The sequence below is a fragment of the Triturus cristatus genome, chromosome 2_2 (genome assembly GCF_964204655.1).
Source record: "Triturus cristatus chromosome 2_2, aTriCri1.1, whole genome shotgun sequence".
NCBI lineage: Eukaryota > Metazoa > Chordata > Amphibia > Caudata > Salamandridae > Triturus > Triturus cristatus.
In genome coordinates this window covers 220,847,645-220,875,337 of record NC_140582.1, presented here as the reverse complement: position 1 = coordinate 220,875,337, position 27,693 = coordinate 220,847,645, and positions in this window count along the sequence as shown.

Sequence of the window (27,693 nt, the reverse complement as noted above, 5' to 3'; positions counted from 1 at the left end):
GACTTATTGGTGGTTGAGCATGTGCACAGATCCCTTGGCCCTTGACCCCCTCCTGGAGCGAGGCAAGGTTCAGGAGGCGAAGGGAGCTTTTGGAATGGTTTGGGCCATCAAAACACCTGACTACCACTTTCAGAGGAGCATGAAGGACCCAAGAAAAAGACGGATGGAACCCATCAACAAGAGCAGGAGGGGCCTCCGATATAGAGCATGGGGGCATGTACAGAGCAAAGCGTCTCCATCTGCTAGTCCACAAGGGAGGAAAAGTGATATTATGGGGACACCCTCTGTTACAAGAGGGGGTGATAAAATAAATGTGAAGTTCACACCCTTGGAGCACGGGGTCCCAGGGGAGAATATGAGTTTAGCAGGGGCAGGAGACCCTGAGACAATAGGTGCATCATTGGAGGACCACCCATTAAGCAATTTATCAAAGATCTGATCAAGTCCTTTCTTGAAGACTAATGGATTTAAAAATGGCATTAAGACAGATATTGGTACTATCAAACAGGAGCTGGGGGACTTAGGAAAAAGAATTGTGTGTCTGGAAGAGTCAAATGACAACAATTTAGAAGAAAAATAAATTGTTAAATATGCAACAACAAAACACTGTTATTCAAGAGAAATGGAAAGAGATTGAAAACAGAAGCTAAAGGCACAATATGCAAATCCAGGGGTTTTCACTGTGGGTAGAAGGCAACAGCACTGAGATATATTTGAAAAATCGCCTTGCACTCTGTCTAGAGCGAGACGATCCAGATGCAATTGAATTGAACAGAACCCTGGGTCCACCTGGAGGCACTAGTACTTAGACATTATCACCAAAGTGCCCAATTTTCTAATAAAAGAGCAGATTATGGAAGCAGAAGAAAAGAGGCATTATGTTTAAAGGACACAAAACAATGTGATCTCTCATCAATAACTCTCCAGAAATGCAGATCTTTTAAAATGGACTCCTTTAGACAACACAGAATATTTTACAGTGGGAGACATCCTTTTTGCTTGATATTTACTTCGCAGGAGGAACAGCAGTAGACTGGATACCTCAGAGAAGCAGAAAGCCTCCTACAAATACCATAGGAACCACATACAACATGAAAACAGAGAAGTTATGAAGGATCCCCCATGACTGTAGAGAAGCAAATGGGCATGGATATCAAGAAAACCTACAGAGCTTAAACCATCAAATGCGGATAGAGTGAGAGAAAAGATAAGTGCCTTATAGCAGTACAAAGATACCCTCGCCATGAAACCATCTGGAAGCTTAACAGCTACAAATTATCACACCGCCTCAGATTGAAAATCCATGCAAGAACAACTAACAGCCAATGATATGAACTTAAACAAGCCAGTAAAGGGGAAGAAGAAAAAATGGTGGGAAACGACACCCAGGAGGTTCATGAACCAAACAGTCCAATTTAGGACTTGTAAGAGACAGATTAGTTGTGAGACGTTTGGATAAAGATAAGCTGAGTTGGGACACTTAGGATATGGTGAGTGAAACAGGGTGGGGCAGTGACACCTAGCCAGAGACAAAATGAAAGAGGGATAGCGACCCCTCAAACTGATCTATATGGTTAAAGCTGTCGGCTTAAACTTTGCAGGCTGAATTTCCCAAACAAGAAATCATTGTGTTTGCTTGTAAGGCTAAAGGCTGAATCTTCCACACTTCTTGGAGGGAGAGATATGCCTATTACAAAAGACTCACCTACTTCATAAAGACTGACACCAAAATAGCCAAAGAAGAGATAGCCCCCCAGAAAGAAATCATTGTTGCAGGGGATTGGAATATAGTTATGGCTGGGACTAAAAGCAAATCAGCAGAAAGAGTAGGACAGACAGTCAGCCTAACTTCAAATGTCATACTGTGGATGCACCAAACAGGCCTGATAAACATCTGGTACAAACAACACACAACACTGTCTGGCTTTACACAATTCTCAGCAGTCCATCAAACATACACAATAGATAATTTTCTCACAACCTCTACTATGACCCCCAGAATAATCTCGCCCGAGAAAGAGAACAAATCATTATCAGACTATGCTCCCATAATGCTGACACTACTCCTACTCTCCATAACAGAGGTCAATAGGTGTTTGAGGCTGAAAGAAGTGATGCTACATAATAAACAAATATGTGAGGTTGTAGGTACATGGAAACCAAATTACCTTACTGAAGCCAATGAGGAAGACACAAACTGAAACAATAAGTGGGATACTTTGAAAGCAGTAGTAAAAGCACACCTTACATCATATTTGGTTCGATTAAACAAAGAAAGGCAGGCAAAGTATACTCTCTTAGAATCGTAACTGAAAGAGCTAGAAAATAAGTGCAATGAAACAAACTCTCAGAAGATATGGTACAAAGTAATGGCGTTAGAGCACAAGTTAAAGCCCTAGATACAGACAAAGCAGCATCTGCTCTTTTGAGAACAAAGCACTGCTTTTAAGATGAGAGTAACAGAGCTAGCAAATTACTAGCCTTCAAATTGAGGGCTAAGATAGAAGAAGACAGGATAGACAATATTATGAAGAAAAAAGCCCAAGTAATTACCTCACATCAGGGAGTAGCTGAAACATTTACAGTTTTCTATTAGGACCGCCAGAAGAGGTATGGGTGTTGATAAAAGAATACCTTGCCAGGTCCCCATTGACTAAACGAGGGGGGGGGGGCTTAGAGCAAACGATACATAACAATGAAGTGCTTAGTATGATGAAGCAGCTTAAAACTAGTAAATTCCAGTCCCAGATGGGTTCACAGCCTTATATAATATTACATCTGCAAGTCAGATAGGGACAATACTTACCCACCTCTATAACAACATCACAGAAAAATCTGGAATCACTGAAACAATGTCACAGGCTGTGATATCTATCTACCCTGAAACTCAGGAAAAATAAATAGTTCTGCAGTTCTTTCAAAACTATTTCTTAACTAAATATTGACTTGTTCACAAGTATCCTTGCAAATAGACTCAGTAAAGATATGCCAGGTCTCATAGAACCGGATCAAGCAGTCTTTGTCCCAGGAAGAAGAAGCAGTGATAACATGTCGGTAGCAGAAGGAACCACGCATACAAGAGGGGTTTGAATGCTTTGAATTCTTTATTTAGTCCGAAATAAACATGCAGGGAATTAGCAATCCTAAAGATGTACTCTGACGGCGTAGTCTTCAGGGGATAGGACGTCTCCTTCTTGGCGCTCGTACTTGCAGGTTTCAGTCTCTCAGGGCCAAAACAAAAGGAAAAGAACCAGTATTAGTGCTGGTTATAACCAGCCTACGGGAACAGGAGTGAGGAGGCATGCACCCTGTTATTAGGGAGTGTGGGGGAAGGGAGGACCATCACCAGGGAAGAGAAGCGAGAAAGGCAGGGTGCGGGCCTCACAGAACAGTTTAGCCTACACTCGCACGTTTCCCGACCTCAGCAGTGGACCTAAACTTCCCCATCCCTCTCCCAACTCCCCGAATCCTGGCACGCACCTGTTGGTACTATATTCTCCACTGTATTGTTCCTTTTTTCTTTTCTTACTACTGGACTTCTTTGTTTATATATAATCAGTAGGGGGACTTGTCCAGGTTGGTCGTGTGTTTCCCTCGGACCCCATCGCTTACTTGTTTTTTATAATATTTAGAGCAGCTTTTGGCTGCGGGTCGTATCACACTCTTTTTCTGACACGCACAATTGTAGCAGTGTTAGCTTACGCTTTAGTGATTTTCTTTATTGTAGTTTTGTATTGTATTAGTATAGTGGTCTGCTAGCTCGAGATGGCCGAGTTCACTGGTTTAGCCTTTGATGAGGGGATGGCTAGATTAATTTTGACTAACACTCCATCGATTCTAGACACCACTGGTTTGACTCCTGGTGGAGGTACAGACGAGTGGTCCAAACTACTCATTCTCAAGAAAACTTTTACACGGACAGGTATTCATGGTGCCATCATGACAGAATACCTCCGTGCTAATTGTGCTCCCACAGGACTTATTGTTACCAACACTCCGCGCCTGTTCTTACAAGATAAGCTATTTCTCAAAGATTGGTCCCTGATAGCATGGCGCTGTACGCGGGATTGGCTAATTTTAATTATCAGTACTGACAAACGCATAGCTGAAAGCGTTTTGATCGAGATTCAACTGCTTGAAGGCCAGATCAAAACTACTTTGTCCAACTCGGTCTTTAAAAAGAATCTTGATGAAACAAATAAAGCTAACAAGGAATTGAAGGATACCATTTTAGCTTCCAAAATTGAGAAATTCAAGAAAGACTTGGCGAAGTTTTCCTTTGAGAAAGTTTATCCGTACACTCAAGAAAACTATATAGCTCCTGAATACAATAGAAAAGGCAAGAAATATGGTTCCCACTATTCATCATCCGGTTCGGATGACTGGTCTAGCGATTCGGATACTAATGAACAGGCCCCTGCACGCAGTAGAGGTAGAGGAAGACAGAGTTTCAGACGGAATTGGCAGGGTAATCCACATACACATTGGTGGAACCCGGCTCCTTGGCAATTTCCGAATGTCCCCTTCCATCCACAAATGATGCCCTTTAACCCGCCCCCACAGATGTTTCAACAGCAGCCTTTTTTAGGTCAGGGTTGGGGCAGGAACAGAGGGAGAAGGAGAGGACAACAGGGCCAGACAAGAGTACACTTGAGCCCGCCTACATCTCCGCGGAGTCTACGCAGTATGACGAAAGGCCCACAGGTAGCAGGACCCAGCAGCAATTGATAGTTAATTTGAGTACATATGTCCTGACCCCCTCTGAAGAGAATGTTCTCAATAAGGGGTTAGGCTTTGTACCCACTAACTCCTGTGATCCATTCATGATCCAATGTGAACTAGCTAGATTTTTTCGTAAAATCAGATTACAGTTTTTCTTTAAAGATAAAACTAGTGATAATGTCACACCGTTGGATCAGATTACTGATAGTGGTTTACGTACTAAATCAACCTTTTAACCGCCAGCCAATTTGATACCAGCACATGTTTTGGCTTTTGAAACAGCGGTCTCCCTTGAAGTTTCAAAACTCGATATTGTTTCCAACAAACATTAGCAGAATCTTTCAAATATTGATAAGAAGGCTATTGACTCTCTGTCTAGCAATCTGGCTATTACTATCAAGCCTGCTGATAAAGGTGGAGCGATTGTTATTCTCAATACTACAGATTACCGCGAGGAATGCCTCAGGCAACTCAACAATGAGTGCTTTTATAAATTTCTGAGTGCTGATCCCACGGCGAGACTACAGAAAGAGATTGGGGAATTAGTGTCCGAAGCAAAATTGGAAGGGTGGATTTCTAGCCTTGAGGCTGACTATCTGGTTACCATGCACCCTGTGACTCCCTACTTCTACACGTTGCCTAAGGTGCACAAAGAGCAACGCCCTCCTCCAGGAAGACCCATCATCTCGGGGATTGGTTCATTACTCGAACCTTTGTCCTCTTTTGTTGATGTCTTTTTGAGACCACTGGTGAAAATTATGCCTAAGTTCCTACAGGACACCAAAGATGTTCTGAACATCTTACCAGGTATCGATTTCAATATTGAGACCGACTACCTTGTCAGTTTCGATGTAGAATCTCTTTATACCTGTATCCCCCAAGGGGACACACTAGAAGCAATCAGATCGCTTTTGGACACCATCACAGAGCCATTGAGTTCACCTGTTCCTTTTATCATGAAGTGTGCCAGGCTGGCTATGATGGAAAACTTTTTTAAGTTTGAAGACAGGTTTTTCCTTCAGATTTCCGGTACTTCGATGGGCAGCGTTTTTGCCCCCAGCCTGGCCAATCTTTATGTTCACCTTTTGGAACAGAACCATGTACTCATGCCAACTAATCCTTTTCTGGGTTCCATTATAGTATGGAAACGATATATCGATGATATTTTTGTGATTTGGAGAGGTGATGACGTCACTTTAAAAGCTTTTCATCACTGGCTCAATGATCAAAATGTTTTCCTTAACTTCACTTTGGAATTCAGTAAATTGGGTTTGTCTTTTCTGGACCTCTGTATTTTTCCTTCTGATGGAGGCTTGGGCAGTGAACTATATACCAAACCAATGGCAAGGAACTCACTGCTGAAATATGACAGCTTTCATCCTAAGGGACTAAGGGCAGGCTTGCCCTTTGGTCAGTTCCTTCGTTTGAGGAGAAATTGCTCTACTAATGAAGCCTTCATTAAACATGCTAATGTTCTGTCACAGAATCTTCAATCTAGAAACTATCCATCTAGATTAATTAAACAATCATATAAACGAGCGGCAAACAACAACCGGGAAGCTCTGTTAGAAGCTTCTGTTGCTAAAGCCCCGCATGGTAGATTGACTTTTGTCAACACCTTCAGTACTTCCTCCAATCAGATCCAGAAAATTGTGCGCAAACACTGGCGTATTCTTAATATTGGCAATGACAAACTCGCTTTTCCATTATTTTCGTACGAAAGAGGTACCAATTTGCGGGATGCGTTAGTTCATACTAGACCCAGAAGCACACCACCACCGATTTCCAATCCTCTATAGAATCTCCCTCCTGTACAGGGACATTATCCCTGTGGCAGCTGTGTTGTCTGTGCACAAACGCGACATACCACTGAGATCAACATCGGTCTTTCGAAACCATGGTAACAGTTTCGACATACTAACTGTAACAGTGAAAAGGTCATATACCTCATTACATGTCCGTGCCAGAAACAATATGTTGGCATGACCACAAGAAAAGTTAAACAACGCATCATGGAACATAAGAACACCATTCGATGCAGGAAGTCATCAACGAGACTGACCAACCAGTATTTGGAGTGTATTAACTCTCCTGAACAAGTCTTGTGGACTGTACTTGAACAACCCTTCATTCCTCCGCACGTTTCAGATGTGTCCAAATTTCTTTTTAACAAAGAGCAAAGCTGCGTTTTTAAGTCCCGCAGTGACCATATTGGTCTCAATGATGCAATACCATGGACTCTATTACAATAATTATTGCGCTCTTTGCTTGATTTAATTACTGTTGATGTTGAGAGACGCTTGATGATTCCAACTATGTATAGTTACACACTCTGACCTCACGAGTCCATCATTGATCAGTTCTTCTGGTTTGATGCATATATTAGGCAGTAATGTTTTGGGACATCACACATTTGTCTGTTACCACGCACCACTCTCTTTGTCACATGTTCACTGTCCTATTTTGAACATCAAGACTAATACAGTTGATACGAGGCAGTGTGATATATCTTTAGGTGTTGGTTTATTTGTTTCCTAATAATCTGGTTCAGTGGTGCATTTTATGGGAGAGTAGTATTTTTGGGTGTTTTATGTACTGGCCTAGTGTTCCCGGGCCAATGTACTACATTTCCCATCTCCTCACTGTGCTGAGCCACGTCACTATCCGCGGCCTCCGCTACCTTGGATGCGTTACGTCATCACGCACAGCTACGCGCTCCGGCGCTCGATTTGTATTTAATCCTGACTTTTCCGGTCCTCCAGTTGCCGCTGTGAGCAACCAGGAAGGAAGCTCGGGGTAACGACGGAGAGGTAATGAGCTCCGTTATACTTCTTTTCGGGGAGCTGTAATTGGTGCAGGCTGCGGGCCCGCCTTTTTTCTAGAGGCGCCGTGTGTAAGCAGCTGCCGTGCCTCCACTCTGCTGCAGGAGCTCCAAGAGCTGAGCTTGCTGACCCGGGGCACTCCTGGGGTCAGGGGCGCTCGGAGCACCGGGACCCTCGCAGTCTGGCTGAAGACGACTGTCAGGAACCGCTCCCCTCGCCCCCGCCTACCCCACAGCTGCGAATGGACGCGCTGACCAACGCCTGGAGAACGCTGTCGCTGCAGGAGGGGACTACCAGTCCCAGATACCTCTGCTTTGTGAGGGCGGAGCTACTGCTGCACTGCTGTACGAGCGCTACTTAAGCGCCAGGGAGACACCGCTGCGCGGGACGCGCTGACCAACGCCTGGAGAACGCTGTCGCTGCAGGAGAGGACTACCAGTCCCAGATACCTCTGCTGTGTGAGGGCGGAGCTACTGCTGCACTGCTGTACGAGCGCTACTTAAGCGCCAGGGAGACACCGCTGCGCGGGCGGCGCGCGGGCGGCGCGCGGGCGAAGCCCGGGCCAAGGGCGGGCCCGTCCTTGCCCGTCATCGCCCGGAGGAGACTGGACTGGGCCACCCCTCTGTCATTCCTGGTAATTCCTGGGATCTAAATAAGGTGAGCGAAAGACACTAACTTAGTACTCTATACCTGTGTAGCGGTTTATTTAGCTTCAACAGCCCAAACAATGGGGAAACGAATTACTCCACCTGTTATGAAATCTGCCACTACAAGCATCGAGAATATGCTGGAAAGAGCTGTCAGTATTGTAAGCAATGAGATTGAACTCACAGAGAGACGCTTATCCCTTGGTTTAGGACAATCCTTGCTATCCTCTGCGCTGATCAATGATACCACTGATAATATTGCGCACAATGCTAACGCTAATGCCCCTGCTGTGGTTAGCGAAGAGGCAAGCGATACCATCATATCAGACTCGCCGGAACCAAATCTTGTAACACCCAACGTTCCGACTTCAGGGGCAAAACGCAAGAGGAAAATTGGGAAGCCTATTTGTGCGAAAAGAAAACAACCAACTCGCCCATGCTCCACTCGCACAACCCTAAATTCATGGATTCGTTCCTCCGTGAACCAAACATCTGTAGAGGCCCTAGTGCATGCTCCCTTGCCCACGCATGCCCCGCTGACTAAAATATGCTTACACTCAATTGGAACTCAGACTGAGACTGATTTTTTGTTCCCAATTGTTACGGACAGTGAAAAACACCTTAGAGCTATTGATATGAATAACTTGCTTGGGCTGATAACTGATTGCATCAAACCTTTATTCAATAACTTTTTATCTACTGTGAAAGATTGTATTTCTGATGCTCAGTCCATTTCAAACCCTCGGCCGATAGTTCAGATCTCTGATGCTGTTCCCCCTGTTGCCCCTAACCCACCAACTCCGATAAATGTTACAGAGCTGGCTCAAAATGAAGCTACCATCAATTGCCAAAATATTGCTGCCCCTCCTATTTCAAATATGGAAACTAGTGATTGTATGACATGTAACAAAATCCGCTCATGCCTAGACAAGAAGGGAATTACGGAGGTAAAAAATTCTGTTAACCAACCAAATAATTCGCAAATTTCCCCTAAGGTGCATATCCCCTCATATACCAGTGACGGTGTAGCTAACACTCAAGATAATACTGAGCATAATGCTGTCACGGATTCAATTCCCAAGACTTTTACTGAGGGAAATGATGTGCTACTTGATCTACCCCCACAGGCCTGCCCATATGTCGTGGTTCTAGCTGGTGTTCCCTTTCTAAGGAAGGACCAGAAAGAGTCTTGGGAGCAACTACGATGCAAATGCGTTGATTGGCTTTCCAAGCACAAGCGATTTAGCCCATCCTTGATCGAAAATATCATCATGGTACGACGTGTGGGCTGGCTTGGAACATCTCCCAAATCCATTAAAGGGGACTGTATAGTCATTAATTTCCGTAGACACTCAGTGGCGAAAGCCATTCTAACACCGCAGAGGGAAGTGGTTAACTACGGTACTAGTATATGGGCATTACCTTTAGGTTATTTCTACAAACCAACATTTGAAATTACCTCTCCTAACCCCCATAATACTATCCCAACCCATAATAGATTCACTTTGCTGTCAAGCTTGGATTGTCAAGACTGACTGTCACCCCCATTAACAAGTGAAACATTGAGGGACGCACTAGCACTAGAACTGACTGATATATGCACTCAGGACAGTAGACAGGATGCACCGGCCACAATGAGAGCTGAATCGACACTTAAAATTCTAAGCTGGAATGTGGCCGGTCTGGCATCTAAGTTAAATATATCAGATTGGAGGGAGTTAATAAGCAGCCATGATATTGTAATGTTCCAGGAGACCTGGGCAACCCAGGAACTGTCTATGGAGGGTTTTGAATGTTTCAACACTCTGTCCCCAATCCCCACTTCAGGTAGGCCCGTTGGTGGCCTTTCCACTTGGATAAACATCAAGGCTGGCGGCCGTACCAGGACTGTGCCCACATACAGCGATGTATTCCAAGTGTCCCTTTACACTCGGGGGGCTTCACTCTATATAATTAATTTTTATAATAACGATTTTAAAAATATTCCCAATGTGAACTTTTTAAAGTTGTTTGATTTTATTTCTAAACTGGAAAAAGAATATGGTGCCCTAAATAAAGGTATATGCCTAGGTTGTGATTTTAATGTTAGACTCCCCAGAGCCATTAATCAAGATACTCGATCAAATATTACCGGCCCGCTATGTAAAAGAGGTGAGCAGCTAATGAACCATTTAAACTCGCAAAATTTTTCAGACATCATGGAAATTGCAGCCACTGATGGACACACTATCCCCACCTACAGAAGTCGGGGCTCTAATTCCATTATTGATTATATTTTCGTGACTGCTCCCCTTACAAATTACGTGATAAAGGCGGAAGTAATTCCAACAATATATGGTGACCACAATCCCATCAGTACTACCCTAAGTTTTACATGCCGCCCAACGTACAAACGTACGCCGGGAGCTAGTGACCTAATGGTGTCAACTGATAACCTTCGACTTGTGTGGCGCGGTATTGATAACACTGAATTATTCCAAACCATGATTAAATCGCATCAGAATCTGATCAACGTTTGCCTGTCATACAGAGACAGTGATACAGAGGTTGTTGGTGCCTTTTCCGAACTCTGTTTTGGCATAAAAAAAATACTGTCCAAGCCAATTAAGAATATAAACCCAGATCCAAGGTGGTTTGACGCAGATTGTTCTGCGGCCAACAGAGCACTAAGAAAGGCACTTATAACTAAACCAAGAGATAGCCTTCTTGTGCCAATACTGAGAAACAATTACAAGAAGGCTATCACACGCAGGAAGGAGGCAATCACTAATGATCACTGGACCAAACTGTTGCGTGCAAATGAACTAAAAAATGGCAAGAACTTCTGGAAAGCAGTCAAAGATATTAAACTTGTGGGAATTATATCTACACCGATTAGCTGTAATATCTCTAGCGAGTCATGGGAGGCTCATTTCAGTAAAATTTATGCTGCCCCCATTATTCGGGATCCTAGGGAGTTTACATATAATGCAAATATTTCATTTGACCTATCCGAAGTCGAAGAAGCCATTAGTCAAAGTCTGGGAGGTAAAGCCCCCGGCCCAGACGGCCTCCCGATCGATCTTATTAAGAGCCACCCTGAATTTTGGGCACCATTACTCACGAATGTTTTTAATAACCTAACTAATTCATCCATCCCTGAAACCTGGTCCTGTAGCACCATTGTTCCAATCTTCAAGAAGGGCGATCGTTCTAACCCGAGTTGCTATAGGCCTATATCGTTGATCGACAACGCCCTTAAAATTTTGGGAAGGGTGTTGTTCAACAAGATCAGTTCTTGAGCCGAGGATTCTAAAGTACTACATCCTTGTCAGCTGGGGTTTAGGAGTAAGGTCGGCACTGTGGAACAGTGCCTTAACCTTAACCTAATTATTGCCAAATATCCCATAGCGAAAAAAGCCCCCATGTACCTGGCATTCATGGATCTTACGTCGGCCTTCGATTTTGTAAATAGATCACGATTGTGGCAAATTTTGTTGGATCTTGGGCTAGACGATTCTTTAGTTTCCTTTTTGGCCTATCTGCACAGAGACCTAAAAGCTAGGGTGCGCATTAGCATGAATGGTGAGATCTCTAAAGCTATTGAAGTAGGTAGAGGGGTCAGACAAGGTTGTGTACTGGCCCCCCTCCTATTTATTTTATATATTAATGACCTAACAAAATCTCTGCTGATCTCAAATGTTGACGTCCCATTGATTGGTGGGCATAAGATCCCTGCATTGTTATATGCTGACGATGCAGTTTTAATGGGGCGTACTCCTAAAGCTTTACGCACCCTGGTCCATGATTTTGTAAAGTTTATGGCAAGTTTGGATTTGTGTACAAATTTTAAAAAATCTTTTTTAATGTCGTGTGGGTCTAAGAAATACTCCAACTTTACAATAGCAATAAACTCTAACCAGTTATTGAGCACATGTACCTTCCCGTATCTTGGTCTGCTCTTTGCATCAAACGGATTATGGAATGATCACATTGCATATTGTAAACGAAAATTTATCAACTCTATTAATACCATACTTAGGTTACCGAAGCCAAAGAATATAGAGGTTGTGCCTTCCATCATCAAAATGTATAGACTGCAATGCACACCAACAGTAACATATGGGGCGGAGGTTTGGGGGCACACAATTAGTACGCCTATACAACGTGAAGAGAATAGATTCTGCCGCAAGATTTTAGGCGCACCTTTTTTCTCCCCAACGTTTGCTACTCATAGAGAACTCCACTTACCATACGTTGAGGACTTTATTAAGGCTCGCCCTGTCTTGTTCTGGCTAAGAATCTGGAGAAACCCAGCTGCACATTTGACAAGGGAAATAATCAGTGACTGCCTAAAATGTGACAAAGGGATGGATATACCATGGTTAGCAGGGGTCCGGAAAAGTTTAAATAGCCTGAATATGGAACATCTCTTTTTAAACCCATTGCAGCATGATTCTGTTAACATCAAAAAACTGGAAAAGACTTTGTATAATCTTTTTAATGAAGTACGAGCCGCAAAACCTCAGTTGCCAGATATATGCAAATAGAAATGTCCCCTGCGATGCCGAGATATCTTGTTAACCCCATTAATTGCTGGGAAAGAGGTCTATTTTTCAGGCTAAGGACGGACACCATGAAATATCTGTTGTCATTCCCCATCGGGTTCACACATAATTTTAATTCAGTATTGTGCCCCTGTGATAACATTCAAAAGCAATCAATGTTACATTTCTTGTTCTTTTGCAGTTACTACTCAGCCCCCACTAAAAAACTCCTGATCCCATATTTCAAATTTCGCCACATTACGGACTACAAGGTGGCTTACGAGAATGTGTTAGCTATTGCCGATGATGAACTATGTTTTAGAGTTGGATTATTTCTAAAAACAGCGATGCGTATACGTAACTCTATGCACCCTGATTAACTGACCTTTTAATTGTGTAACAGTTTTTATGTTTTTAGTAACTTTTGTACATTATTTTATGCTGTACTTTTATGGATATGTTGTTTTTATCCGAATAAAGTTCATATTGATTGATTGATTGATTGACTTCTTTTCATATTGAAGTGCCATTTGAGATTCTTTGGCTTTTAACGATTGTTAGTATAATACGATCGTCTTTCGTGCTGCCATTTGTCATGGAGCCTGTCTTCCATATGATACTCAGAGATGTGCCCTACATTCATCCGCTCAAAGTATTATTTGTGTCAAAAATCTTGATGTTTTTAAACAGTGACAACCTCCTCCTGGATCATATTGAATTATTCAACATTTTGTCTGTCATGTACATTCTTCGAGTAGCTTTAGTTCCTAGCTTGTGGGATGCTACTTACGTTTACAACATGACAAGAGCTATTCAGTGATGTCCCCTTTTTTAAGGGTTGTGCCATTAGCAATAGACAGTGTCAGTACATCAGCTGTGTTTTGCTTCTTCACTGTGTTCATTTCCCACTATACTATATTATTTTATTTCTTCTTTTTTCACAGAGCGTTGCTTCACGCCCTGAGTTGTTACCAGGAGCGGCAGGCGCAGTCCCGATTAAATACGGGTAAGATCTGCTAATAGATGTTCGGCATTGACTGGACATGTGGGTTATATACCTGTGTGCTGTACGCTACCTGGTTGAGAATTTTTCTCATTTGTGTTTTGTTTCTGTCACTTTATACAGGTACTTACCTTCTTGACCGGTAGGATTTTACACTTTAGAATCCACATTGAGGTACAAGGTTGGCTGTATCGTTCTAATTGAGTTATTTATGACACCGTCACACCTTAGTGATTTTGGCACTAGGTTATAGATGCAGTAGTTTTCTGTATGGTCCTGAAGAAAGCCATGATCACTATCCTTTGATCTTTATTGGCTGAAACATGTAGACCTTTGTTTGGTTTATTATAAGCGCGCTCGCAAATTTGCTCAGACCACGCGATTACTCTGCTTTTAATATTGGCACTGGGAAATTTTCATTAAAAGCCTTTTTTTCACCAGTAGTCAATTTTATATCACTTTGTTCTACACTGCACTTTATGGTCTCACCTAACTTAGGCTACCTTCATCGATCTTTAGGAGATCGATTTCCTTTAGCGTAGATTAAAACATCTGCGAGCTCCTCCCTTAGAACCATCCAGGGAGTAGTAGCTCCTTAACCACACCAGGTGTGGTTAAGAGGAGATCCCATATGATGAAGCATGCCACCACGGTGGGTGATGGGATTACGTCCTCTTTATGAGGACTTTATTGTCCAGTTAGTAGTCTAACTATCATCCAGGTACTATATTCTCCACCGTATTGTTCTTTTTTCTTTTCTTACCCCTGGACTTCTTTGTTTATATATAACGCACCTCCAGGGCCGTGGCAGGGTGCCGCATCCTCCGGCTGTTCTCCTGGGATTTCCGACTCCCCGCGGTCTGCTCATTTCGTTCTTGCGTCTTCGGTACTCCGGGCTCGCTCAGCTTCCTACTTCCGGTCGTGGACACACCTCTCGTTGGTCTCTCGCATCTTATCCGGGCAGAGGCTGTAGTCATCCGTCCCCATGGGGGTGTGGCTTCCCTCGTCCATGGAGAAATTAAAGGGCCAGTCCAGAGAGGTGTATTGGTGATCCCGGTCTCCCAGGTTGAAGTCTGCATCAGGCAACTGGAAGGTAGAGAGAGAGCGGGTTTGTTGCGAGGGTGATTCAGGACCCGAATCAGGGCTCGGGGTAGTAGATTTTGACACACCCCACCCCTAGAGTATTCCCGCTCGGGGATGAATGGAAACCGGGACAGAAAGTCAGCACTGGAATTGAGAGTACCTTTTCGATGTCGTACGTCAAAGGCAAACGGTTGTAAGGAAAGGAACCAACGCATCACCAGTGGATTGTTCCCTTTGTTTCTGCTCATCCACACAAGTGAAGCGTGATCAATATAGAGTGTGAACTTGTTTCCCTCCAGATAGTACCTCAACTTCTTGATGGCCCATTTGACAGCCAGACACTGCTTCTCGAGGACAGGATAGTGTTGTTCCTGAGGGAAGAGCATCCGGCTGACAAACAGGACGGGACGTTCCAACCCATCATCAGAGAGTTGGGAAAGGACCGCCCCGATACCAACATCGGAGGCATCGGTCTGTAATATGAAGGGGCGTGTATGGTCCAGTGAAATGAGAACAGGACTCTGGGTGATGGCGTCTTTCAGATTCTGGAATGCTTCTGTGACCGATGAAGAGGGGGATGTTAGAATGTTTCTGGGGCTCCCTTTTTTTAACAGATCCGTGAGAGGGGCAGCTAGGTCGGAGCACTGTGGGATGAATCTCCTATATTACCCTAACCGGCCCAGAAATGCCCTAACTTCTTTTTTTTTGGTAGGGAGAGGGGCTTCAGTGATAGCTTTGACCTTTTCTCTCTGGGGTTCGATATACCCATTTCCCAGTAAGTACCCAGGTATTTCTCCTTGGGAAACCCCATGCGTGACTTTTTGGCATTGACATGGAGGCCTGCCCTTTCCAGTTCTCAGAATATTAGATGACAATGTTCCAAATGCTTCTCCCATGTGGGACTGAAGATGATGATGTCATTTAGATAGGCCGAGGAGTATGCATGATGGGAACACAGGGCTCTATTCATAAGCCTCTGAAAGGTGGCGGGGGCCCCGTGGAGACCAAAGAGCAATACCGTGAATTCAAAAAGACCGTCTGGGGTGGTGAAGGCAGTTTCTTTTGGTCGGTACTTAGTAAGGGAACCTGCCAGTACCCCTTGGTCAGGTCTAGGGTGGAAATGTACTTGGCGTCTCCCAACATTTCTATGAGCTCCTCGACTCGGGGTAGTGGGTAAGCATCCAGGCGGGAGATGGAATTTACGTGATGGAAATCTATACAAAATCTGATACTACCGTCTGGCTTAGGAACTACCACTATGGGCGAAGACCAATCACTCTGAGAAGGGCGTATTACTCCCATCTTCAACATGCTCTTAATTTCTGCCAATACTGCCTCCCTTCGGGCGGCCGGTATCCTGTAAGGTCGCAAGCGAACCACCTTACCGAGAGGGGTTTCAATACAGTGTTCCACTAAGGTGTTTTTTACCGGAAGATCAGAAAAAAGGGGAACATGCTCAAGCAGGTCTAAAAGGGATTCCCATTGTTCCACCGACAAACGCTCATTCACTACCAGATGTTCGAGTGTACAGGCCTCTACATCTGGGACAAGGGCAAGCTGGTTGGTGGCAGGCGGAGGGCCTAGCCATTTTTTAAGAAGATTGATGTGGACTTCTGCAACCGGTTAGGACCCATTTGGATTCGGTAGGTGTGTTACCGATGGTATCCACAACCTGTAGGGCCCCTTCCATTCACTTTTGACTTTGGCTAGCGAGCTGGCTAGTAGTACTAGGGCCCAGTCACCAACCTGTAAGGTTCTCCACTTTTTCCCTTTATCGTAGTATCGTTTTTGTTGTTTCTGGCTGTTCTCGAGGTTGGCATGTGCCAGTTCTCTTAGCATCCCTAACCGTGACTTAAGATGCTGGATATAATCGAGAAGCTCGGTGGTGCTATTAGGCTCCTTCTCCCAGTCCTCCTTGATCATTTCCAACAGTGTCCGGGGTTGCCTGCCATATAACATCTCGAAGGATGAACAGCCAAGGCTACTCTGGACCAGTCCCCTTATGACAGACAGGGCGAGGGGTAGGAGGCGGTCCCAATGACTCCCTTCATCTGTCAGCATCTTCTTCAAGGTAAGTTTCGGCGTACCGTTGTATCTCTCCATCAAGCCATCAGTCTGCGTATAATAGATGGAGGTTTTTATGTGTCTCACGTCCAGCATCCTGCAGACCTGCGACGTGAGCTTACACACAAAATGGGGTGGCCTGTTCTGTAAGGATCTGGTGGGGAAATCCCACGCGGGAGAAATATTCAAGGAGCTTGTCCACGATATTAGCGGTGGTGGGTGATCTTAAAGGAAAAGCCTCGGGAAACCGGGTACAGTAGTCGACGAGTACGAGGACGTACTGGAACCCCTTCGTGGATCGGGTTAAAGGGCCAATGAGATCCATGTCGATTCTCTCAAAGGGTTTCCCTTCTATCGGCAATGGCTGAAGAGGAACCTCTGGAGGTTTGTAGGTGTTTTTCTTTTGGCAGATAGGACACCCCTGGCAATACTTCTTAATTTGAGCATATATGCCGGGCCAATAGAAATATCGTAGAAGATTTTGGGTGGTCTTCTGCACCCCTACATGTCCTGCCAGCAGATGGGAGTGGGCATAAAACAATATCTGCTCACGGAAATCCCGAGGCACCAACAACTGTGGTTCCTTATTGACCACACCAACTCGATAGAGGAGCCCCATGGCCATCTGGAAGGAGGGATACACCGGGGTCGGAGTGGTGGGTGTGGTGCGGGCCTGTTGCCATGCAAACGCTAGGGTAGGATGGTTGGTCAGGGCCCACCTGAAGTCCCTATTGTTCTGCCAGGGTTCCTGGGTTAGTAGCGCATGTGAGACACCCTTTTTGATGTTGGTAGGCCTGACTTGTCCCTCTCGCACCTTGCTTAGGAACAGGGATATAAATTGGGGGTTATCTGTACCCAGTATCAATCTCTCAGGGAGGTTAGAAAGAACTCCCACTGTTACTACTGAAAGGGAACCCCTGGGCACAGGAGAGGAACTTGGGCTGTAGGGTACGCTCTGACGTCTCCATGGATGCATCGTATAAGTACTCGTTCCCCCCGGAGATACTGTTCGGGTCTGACTAGTTCGCTTCTGATCACCGATTGTCTACAGCCAGAATCAAGGAGAGTGGTGATGGGGTCCCCATTAAGCTGTCGACTTACGTAAAAACACGCTCTTGTTTCCTCCGTATACAGTAGGTTCCTTGGGACATAGCTTACGTCCATTGGTTCCTCAGTCCTTTTTCTGGGGCAGGCCCAGGCTAGGTGGCCCCAATCCCCGCACTCGAAACATTGATGCCCCCGTGAGAGGGGTGTCTCGGGCCTTGGTATCCATACTTTCTCTGGTTCTTTTATGCGACATAGGGGTTTTCTCGGAGTCGGCGCACTTCGTAGGGGTTTTTCAGGTTCCCAAAAGGACCCACGGGCTGGGCACAGGAAAAGGACGCAGCCATATCCACTGCTTGTTCAGGAGTTAGGTTTGCATGTTGCCTGAGCCAACGTTGCGTGGGGTAAGGAAGAGCTTCAATAAACTGTTCCAGATAGATAGAGTTCATAATCTCTTTTGTACTCCATTCCATAGGCTTCAGCCATTTGTCTGCGGTCACTTTAAGCTTAAAGTAAAAGGTTTTCGGGTTGTCCCCAGGAGCCCCCTTCTCCTTTCTAAACCTCATTCTATATGTTTCGGCATCCATACCCAGATGATCCAGGATGACTGCTTTCACCTCCTCATAGGGTGTCACGCTTCCTGAACTGACAGCAGAGGAGCAAGGAAGAATGGCCAATTGGCGACAGGCCATCCTAAAGCTCTTGCGGCTCTCTCAAAATTCAATAGAAAAGCGTCTGGGTCCTCCCCCGGGACATATTTCTGTAGGGACACTGTGGGAGCAGAGGAGAAACTTCTGCCGGGCTTATGCCCGCCACTGCCCAGGGCCGACTCCTCACCCACTTTCTGCATAGCATCCAATTGTCCTTTCATCATGTCTCTGAACATGTCTCTGTCTGCCTGGGCGGAGTTCTTTTGTCTCTCCACAGCCCACTCGAGTTTCCTCTGGGCCTCCACAATGTGCTGGATCAGCTCCTCCATTTTGGGCACACAATGGTACTCTTATGCCCGCATTCTCCAACACGTGTCGGTAGCAGAAGGGACCACGCATACAAGAGGGGTTTGAATGCTTTGGATTCTTTATTCAGGCCGAAATAAACATGCAGGGAATTAGCAATCCTAAAGATGTACTCCGACGGCATCGTCTTCAGGGGATGGGAAGTCTCCTCCTTGGCGCTCTTACTTGCAGGTTTCAGTCTCTCAGGGCCAAAACAAAAGGAAAAGAACCAGTATTAGTGCTGGTTATAACGAGCCTATGGGAACGGGAGTGAGGAGGCACACACCCAGTTATTAGGGAGTGTGGGGGAAGGGAAGACCGATACCAGGGAAGAGAGATGAGAAAGGCAGGGTGCGGGCCTCACAGAACAGTTTAGCCTACACTCGCACGTTTCCTGACCTCAGCGGTGGATCCGAACTTCCCCGCCCCGCTCCCGACTCCCCGAATCCTGGCACGCACCAGTTGGAACCACGTCTATCCAGGGCCGTGGCTGGGCGCAGCGTCCTCCGGCTGTTCTCCAGGAATTTCCGACTCCCCGCGGTAAGCTCGTCTCGTCCTTGCGTCTTCGGTACTCCGGGCTCGCTCAGCTTCCTCCTTCCGGTCGTGGACACACCTCTCGTTGGTCTCTCGCATCTTATCCGGGCAGAGTCTGAAGTCGTCCGTCCCCTTGGGGGTTTGGCTTCCCTCGTCCGTGGAGAAATTAAAGGGCCAGTCCAGGGACGTGTATTGGTGATCCCGGTCTCCCAGGTTGAAGTCTGCATCAGGCAACTGGAAGGGAGAAAGAGAGCCGGTTTGTTGCAAGGGTGACTCAAATCAGGGCTTGGGGTAGTAGATTCCGACACAACACTAAACAAATAATGCTTCTTAGAAACAATATACACTGGACCCCAAAGAAAGTTCTGCTTTCGGTCAATGCTGCAAGGCATTCATTCTTCTTCTAGAGATATTCCTTAGAGAAAGATTAAAATCTGTAGGCATTGACCCTAAATTACAAGTGTGAGTATCTAGCTATGCCAAAAATTCTGTAACAACAGTTAGAGCTAAGGGTTTATATCAAGCCAGTCTCAAATCTGCAGAGACACAATACGATAGGTCCCTTGCTCCACTTTGCAGTTCCCCCTTAAGACAGAATCATTGGCCTGCAGGATTAGAGAAAGGGGAGATACTGGAGGGATCAAAATAGGCCTAGATACGTTTTTAATGTTTTCGGTGCGTCTGCCATACTCCCTCCCCAGTGCGTCTGTCGGCCATTGGCTGACACTGGGCTTTGAAGTAACCTTCAGTTATGCACTGGAGGTTTCCTGAAAAAATGTTTAAGGGTGGGAGCGTAGCGGAATCCCTTCCACTTCAGCCCCCACCCATTGCCATGCCCATCTGTGCACTGACGTCACAAACCCCAGGATGTCTCCCCATGTTTGTGGGAGGCATCATTGGAAAGAGGAGAGTGCCTTCTCAAAGCTATTCCTGCTTGTGGGTCGCAACACGATCCAAAAGCAGAAATACTACTGGAGACACTGGTGATTTGTCTTGGGGGGGGTCAGTCCCCTGGTACATGAGCTGACCTTTCCCCCTCACGGGGACATATTTGTTTTCGAAAGAGGTTTAGTTTCCCCTGGGGGGCGCAATTGCGCCATCTCAGTGGAAAACAAACTTCCTAGAATAAACTCTTGCATAAAGATCGGCAATTCCTGCATATGGGCCGACCCCCAGGGGGAATTTTTGGGGGGCTATGTAGAAGTTTGCTATCCCCTGGGGAGGGCGTAATTACGCCCCCCAGGGGATACCAAACATCGCCATGGCCAACAACAAAAAGCTGATGACACAACTATAGGCCCAATCACCAAATTGGAACGTGCCTACCATTAGCAACCAGATAGCTAGAAAAGCGGTCTATATTTGCGAATAGGGCCAGTTTTGTACTTTTAAAGACACGCTGCATAGGTGTTTTGCAGGGTATGGGGAACTGCATGCATTTTAATTTGCTGCAGGCAGAGGTTGTGGTAATATCAGGGAAGTCAATCAGTACAAAACAGCCTATCTGTCCATTAAACAGGCCAATAACCATCTAACAAACCTGCACACACACTGACCGGCCAGACCAGCCCAACTGGCACTGCCTGTATGACCTATAGGCCAGTCCAACCCTGAATGGTGGTCATGTAAAGAGCAGCAATACCAATGAGCTGAGTTTGATCTATAAAAAAACATAACTATGGTTGTCAGCCCTTTCTGAATATGGGCAGGCCTCTGGGGGCATATTTTTTTGCGGCTGTGGAGATGTTTGCTATCCATTGGGGGGCATGATTTCCCCCAAAAATGTTGGTCGGCGACCCTCCTGACACACGGGTCGACCCTCTTTGGGCCCATAGGCTCCCCCAACAATAAAATGTGCATAACCCATGGCAAAACAAGTTCTGGCAAAGAGGTCTGGTGATCACTGCAAGCCTTTTAACATTGCAAATGGTTGCTTCCATATCTTATTTGTTACTGAGGGGCACTTGTTCTTCCAGGGCTTAGTTTTTGACCCTGTCTGACTTGTCTCTCACCTAGTATTTTCTCTGATGCATGTCAGTGCCATAATAAATAAACAGTGGCTGGAGTGGGCTCACCCCTTGAACTCTGAAGTGTGCTGTGGTATTGTGTATGTGGCAAGGTAAAATAATACTTTGTGTTATTTTGTCTTTTTTTTGAGTCTTTGGAAAAGTAGCATTAATCAGATAAGTGTTTTGTGCTTTTTTACGGTTGCACCATAACACAGTCACACTCACCCAACCATCGATAAGTGCTTTTGCTCTTTGTCACACACATCTGATAGCTGCACACACCCAGGTTAGAACCATACTTCTGCCTTCTACATAGGACAAACTTTTTTTTTTTTTGTAGGAAGGTTTTAGACAGGTTTTTAGCCAGTCAGCAGAGATGGCGTCTCGGTGGATGACTGCTGCCCAGGCCCTAACTCAGATTCTGGAGGACAGTACTGAGGCAGGATCAGATACTGAGACAGCACCTGAAGGAGAGTAAAATGGAGCAGAATCTGGAAGTAATTTTTCAGTTGGCGGAGTTCCATCCTACGACTTGACGCCCCAACCATTAACATGTCTGGCCATATGTGTGTGTAAAGGTTTGCTTGTGGTGTGTTTTTGGAAACTATACAACCAGGGGAGTACAGAGGCGCATGACTTGCGTGGCTCTCACTAGGAAATGTTGCTCAGAATCCATTTTCAAACATCAAACTTTGGCAAAAATAACACACATTTTAGAAATATTTCTGTCAAGGAAAGTTCTGCAATCGGTGGGGAGCCACAAATGTGCTACAACCCTGAGTTCCCACACTACTCCAATCAGAATGGTACCCCACAACAGAAATGCCCTAAAGCGCTCCGTTGAGAGATAAGCAGTAGTGGTAGCTTCAGTATTTAGAGCAGTGCTGTGGTGCCACCCATGCAAACCTACGAACCACAGACATTCTTTAAAACTAGGCAACCAGGGGATTCCAGGGTGGTGCATTCTTAAGCACAAATAGAGGAAACACCTCTTAGGATTGTTTCTGTGCAGGAAGGTGCCCCTTCCTGCACAAAAATAATCCTGCCAACAACACAAGCACCCTTGCACTATGGTGCAAGGGTGTGCAAGGGTGCCTGCATTGGCGCTTGGCTGCCGAAACGGTGCCAGCGCAGGGGGAAAGGACAGGAATGCACCGTATTCCATATACCTTTTCACTATGGCATAGGGCAGTGCAGCAAGGTGACTTGCTGAGCTGCCTTATGCCAAATTCTCCTAAATGAGGGCAATAAAGTGATATTATCACGTGTCTCAACCCAGATACATGCTTAAGCAGACCAACATCACAGAAACATTGGGGCTTTATAGGTCAGGCCCTGGCAGTGATATCTATCGAGCAAGTATCAAGGACAGCCAAAACAAGCATAGTATGGGACCTCTATTTATCCCAAGTTATGAGCATCACACTGGGGAGCATATTTACGAGTCCCTTGCACCACAGGCGCTCCACTTTTTGTGATGCACCGGCGGTGCAAATTACAAAATCATATCTAGGAGACCATGCAAAGCCACAATATGTGGCTATGAATGGCCTCATAGGTATGGAGTAAGGCAAGGCAGGACAAATCACTGCTTTGCCTTACTCTGCACTCGGGAGGTGTTCCATGGCTTTTTTCAAGCAACACCCATGTATTTTGACAGTTCCCCAGTGGGCATATTTACGAGCCCCTTGCGCTGCCAAAGAGTCCCTTTTTGCGCACCCCCTGCTCAAGCAGACTTGGTTTATGGCCACCGGAAAGCAAAGGCCCTCACCCTTGGGGCCAGAAACCCATCTCTGGTGGCAGGGTGGCACAAATCAGTCACTCAGCACAGCAGTAACTGGTTGGTTTTCAGGGGGCACCTCTATAAATCCAACACTGGCATCAGTGTGAATTTATTAATACCAGATGTTTGATACTAAACATCCCTATTTTCAGTGAAGCTATCTTGTAGCTGGGAAACTCATTTTCACCAGTGTCCAGCACCTGCTTTTAAAATGGCTTCCCTGATCACTTATACTGGTAGTAATGGAACTGACCAGTACAGGGCATATCTGCTCATTCAGTTATGCCCTTACATGTAGTATAGTGCACCTGGTCTTAGGGTGGTAAGGCCCTCTAGTAGGGGTGACTTACTTATACTGCATGCAGTGTCGGCAGGCAAAGCACACAGGCTGTGTGCCATGTCGTGTTTTAACTTTGATCTGCACCAAGACACACAGCCTGCAGCGGCAGTTTGCATGAACTAGGTGAGGGGTCCCTTAGGGTGGCACAATTTGCGCTGCAGCCCTTAGGGGGCCCCCTTTAGTACATCAGGCCCTAGGTACTAGGGGTACTATTTACTAGGGACTTACAGAGAATACTAAAGTTATCGCTGATTGGGGGAAACAATTGCACTGTTTTGGGAAACAGATCTGGCACTGGTGACCTGGTTAGCAAGAACCCAGTGCACTTCCAGTCGAAATCACATCAAATACCAGGCAAAAAGTGGGGGTGAGCATGTCAAAAAGGCCACTTTCCTACCTTCTGTGGTCTAAAAGAATGAGGTTGATGTCCCTGGCACAATGTACAGTAAAACAGACAATTACTGCACTATGGAGAAAGGACAGAGTTTCAGAGGTAAGGGGCGGGTTATTCAGAATTTGGAAGATCCCAGGAATGGAAAAGTTATTGCCACAAAGGAGTGCATGGTGGAACATTATGACTCAAGATGGTTCCCATTCTTGACATTCCTCTCTACCGAGATGTAGCAGTTCACATGCCCTAAACATTTAAAATTGCTGAGAATTCTAACTAATGCACCAAAAGGCACTAAATAAAAGATTGCAGTCTTGCACTGCTGAATTAAATTACAATAAACTAGAGCAGAGAATAGAATGGAAAATAACCAGCAGTTAGGTGGTGGTGCAAAGGGAAGGGCGAGAGGAAAATGGGAGGGGGCATGAGAGAAAATAAACTAAATTCCCTGCCAGCCCATGGTTGTAGGCAAGTGTATTTGTTATTATGGCTTCCAATAAAACAGACTTGAATTTAAAAAAGGGACAATTGAACTAGACAATGAGGCAGTAGTCGAGGTAGTGAACAAATTGCCTGCAAACAATTAATTTGTCTTACGTTGGGAGAGTTGATTTAACTGTGTCTGCCATGGAACATACTGTTTTGAGCTAAACATATTAATGGCTGTACAACAAAGGGGCAGGTGGAAGATCTCAGTCAGTGTGGGCGAGGTTCTGTGGTTTGGCTTCTGAGGTGGAGTTGTGAGATGTGAACCGTGAGGACAATTAGGGTGTGGGAGCTGGCCAAGAAACACCAACTAGGACTACAAACACATAGGAACAGAAACGTCCCGTGAACTGCGATGAGAGGAGGAGCGACGGAGAGGGGGTTGAGGACTGGAGTTAGGAAAGAGGACATGGTCAGTTTTATAAACAAGCACATTGAGCAGTGTTTGACACCTGTAATAATTTAGGGGAAGCTGCCGGGGGTAGCCTTTTTATGGGAAATGGTTCTGGGACACAGCAGAGCACAGGTGAGCTGCGTAAGAGGATTTTAGACGGAAGAGACAGGGAAGATTTGTAATGATAAGGAGCTAATTACAGTGGACATTTTGAGAAGTGTCATCAACCAGGAGAAAGTATGGTGATTATCCATCTGGAAAATCATGTTTTGTAAGGTAATTTTTTCAGTGCTGCTCTTTGTGGCTTTCCAACAGCTCTTTTTTTTGTAATAAATAGATAAATATTAAGCGCAAGTGGGCAAAACTTTTTTTTAGCAGGCTGCCACCGATTTACACACACACACACACACACACACACACACACTCTCTCTCTCTCTGTATTTCTCTGTCTCTGATTATTCCTCCCTCTCTCTCAGACTGCAATGACTAACAGCGCATTTGTGTGTAAACAGGGCAGCTTCACTCTCACAGTGTTTACACAACACCAAGGGGGGTGTCAAAAGAGCCCCGCACATTGACTGCTGCTTTCCAGTTGGCTGAGGTGAAAGGAGCAAAAGATAAAGGCGTTTGATAACAGAGAGTACAGGAGTGGGAGTTGAGATGATGAGAATATGCCTGTGTAAGTGTAAAAGAGGTCAGAGTGCAGCGGTACTTGGCCTGTGCCAATCTGCGAGCGTCATATGTATGAGAGGCCATGGCAGAAGACCTGTTGTGTATGAGAATGGGGAAAAACAGTGTCTGAAAAACAGGCGTTGGGTGCTTTGTGGAAGTGCTTGAGGGTCGCGGGTTGGGAGGTGGCCAGATTTTACACCCATTCTGTTAGGGTAAAGGCTGCCATCGGAGGAAATGTTTGAATTAAGGCACAGTGCTGCAGATTGGGAAATGGAGGAGTGACTGCATGAGGGGTTAAGTACATCTTGAGGTGGGAGTGCAAGGGACAGGCTCTCATGGCTGATTCCATCCTGCAGGTCTGTTACCATGGAGGGTTAGGAACACTGCTTAAATTGAGCCGGTGGTTTCCGGTGTTCGGCACCTGCACTTAATTGTCAACACCAGCACTTATAAAAGCTGCCACATGGTGGCAGTGTTTGTGTAATTTGGAGCTGAGCAGAACAACAGTTGCTTATTCAATATAAATGTAACATTACTAATTCCTGCCACCCTCCCCATTCCTATAGCTTTGGGGTCCCAAAATAGTCTGAACTGTCACATTTGTTGGAGTGTGATGATTAGTAGTTGTGTTGGTACTGTCGGAAGCGCTACCAGGGGCAATGGGTGGTGCAAGCTGCACTAGCCTCCTGACAAGGGCCTTGGCACTTCTTTTTTTTACAAATTAAGCACTGGGTGGGAAGAAAGAGGTGTGGATTTGCAACCACTTCACTGTCAAATGAGAGCACGCGGGCAATGATATGGCAGCGAAAGGAGTTGAACTTCAAGTGGGTATCAATACATTTGCATGGTCTATGGGACAGGAGATGGGGACAGGGGTTGCTTTTGCAATTTGAGATGAAGGACAAGTGAATTTGCACATTTTATCATGTCCCTATTTTAAATGTTTTATACTGTACCTTTTATGTTTTTTATTTAACCGAACTAAAGGAAATATGATAATGAGGACAAGCGACTATGCCCTGATGTGGAGAAAATGACGGTGAAAACCACCGGGGAGAAATAACAAAGATTGAAAAGCTGGACCTGGAAAAGGTTCTTGACCGGTTGGACGGAGCAGCATTATCCTGGATGCAAATACTGCAGTGAAGAGTTTGGAGGGGGCTAGGAAACCAGCAGTGATCAACAGGGCTAGAAAGATGGTGAATAGGGAGGTATGAAACTACTGTAGAGCACAAGGGATTGGGCTGATCAGATATGCCGACATGGGATATGACTTTCCGGTGCTGTCCAGGCGCAGTGGAATTCATCTGTCGCTGCTGACCAACAGGTTGTATCTGGAGAACCAGAGGGAAGTTTTGGAACAATGGTGGGGCGTAGGGGTTAAGGGATGGGTGGGACAGAAAGAACACTTCAGGGCCAGGGAGAGGTTTTCAGGTGGCAGTGTGATGGCTCTGATCAAGAGATTGTGTTATCAGGTAAAGGGAACAACAGCAGGCTTAAGAGGAGGGAGGGAAAGAAAAATGAACCTAGAGGTAGTCCTGGGCAGGTGTGGCAAGCAAAGGGAATCATTACGAGGGCAAAGAGAAGAATATATGGACTACAAGCTAAGAAGTTAGTTGAACTCTTTTTATATAGCTCAAGAGAGTGGGTGGGTACTATATCGATGGGAACAGGCTAGAGGAAGACAGAGGGGAGCATGTTAGTATGTGCAGCATAGACAGAGGCTGTTACATGTGAGCTGACCCGGCACCCGATTAAAGGCAGCCTTTTACGGTGTGTCTTTACAGCGCAGCTGTCACCAGACAATTATGTGAGCATCACTAGAGAGGATATTTGGATCCGCCCACATGTTGGAAGCCAGGAGTACATGTTTTGATTGGGCAGAAGTTGTGTGCTTCCACAAAAAAAGTGCTTGCCCTCCACACAGCAGTGATTATTTTGTGTATTTATGTAGATGCCTGAGTTTGAACTTCCAGGGACCCAGACATGGCACGGTAATGCTATTAAAGTGGCTTAGAAAGCTAGATCATTGATGGTGTTTTTCTCTGACAGCAGCACAGTTGGGAGTTCGACAGTCAACTGACATGGACGCTTAGGTCTGGCTGACCTTTTAACCTATGCCAATATTATTCTGCAGTTCTTGGTTTACAAATACATATCCATTACCATGCTATTTAC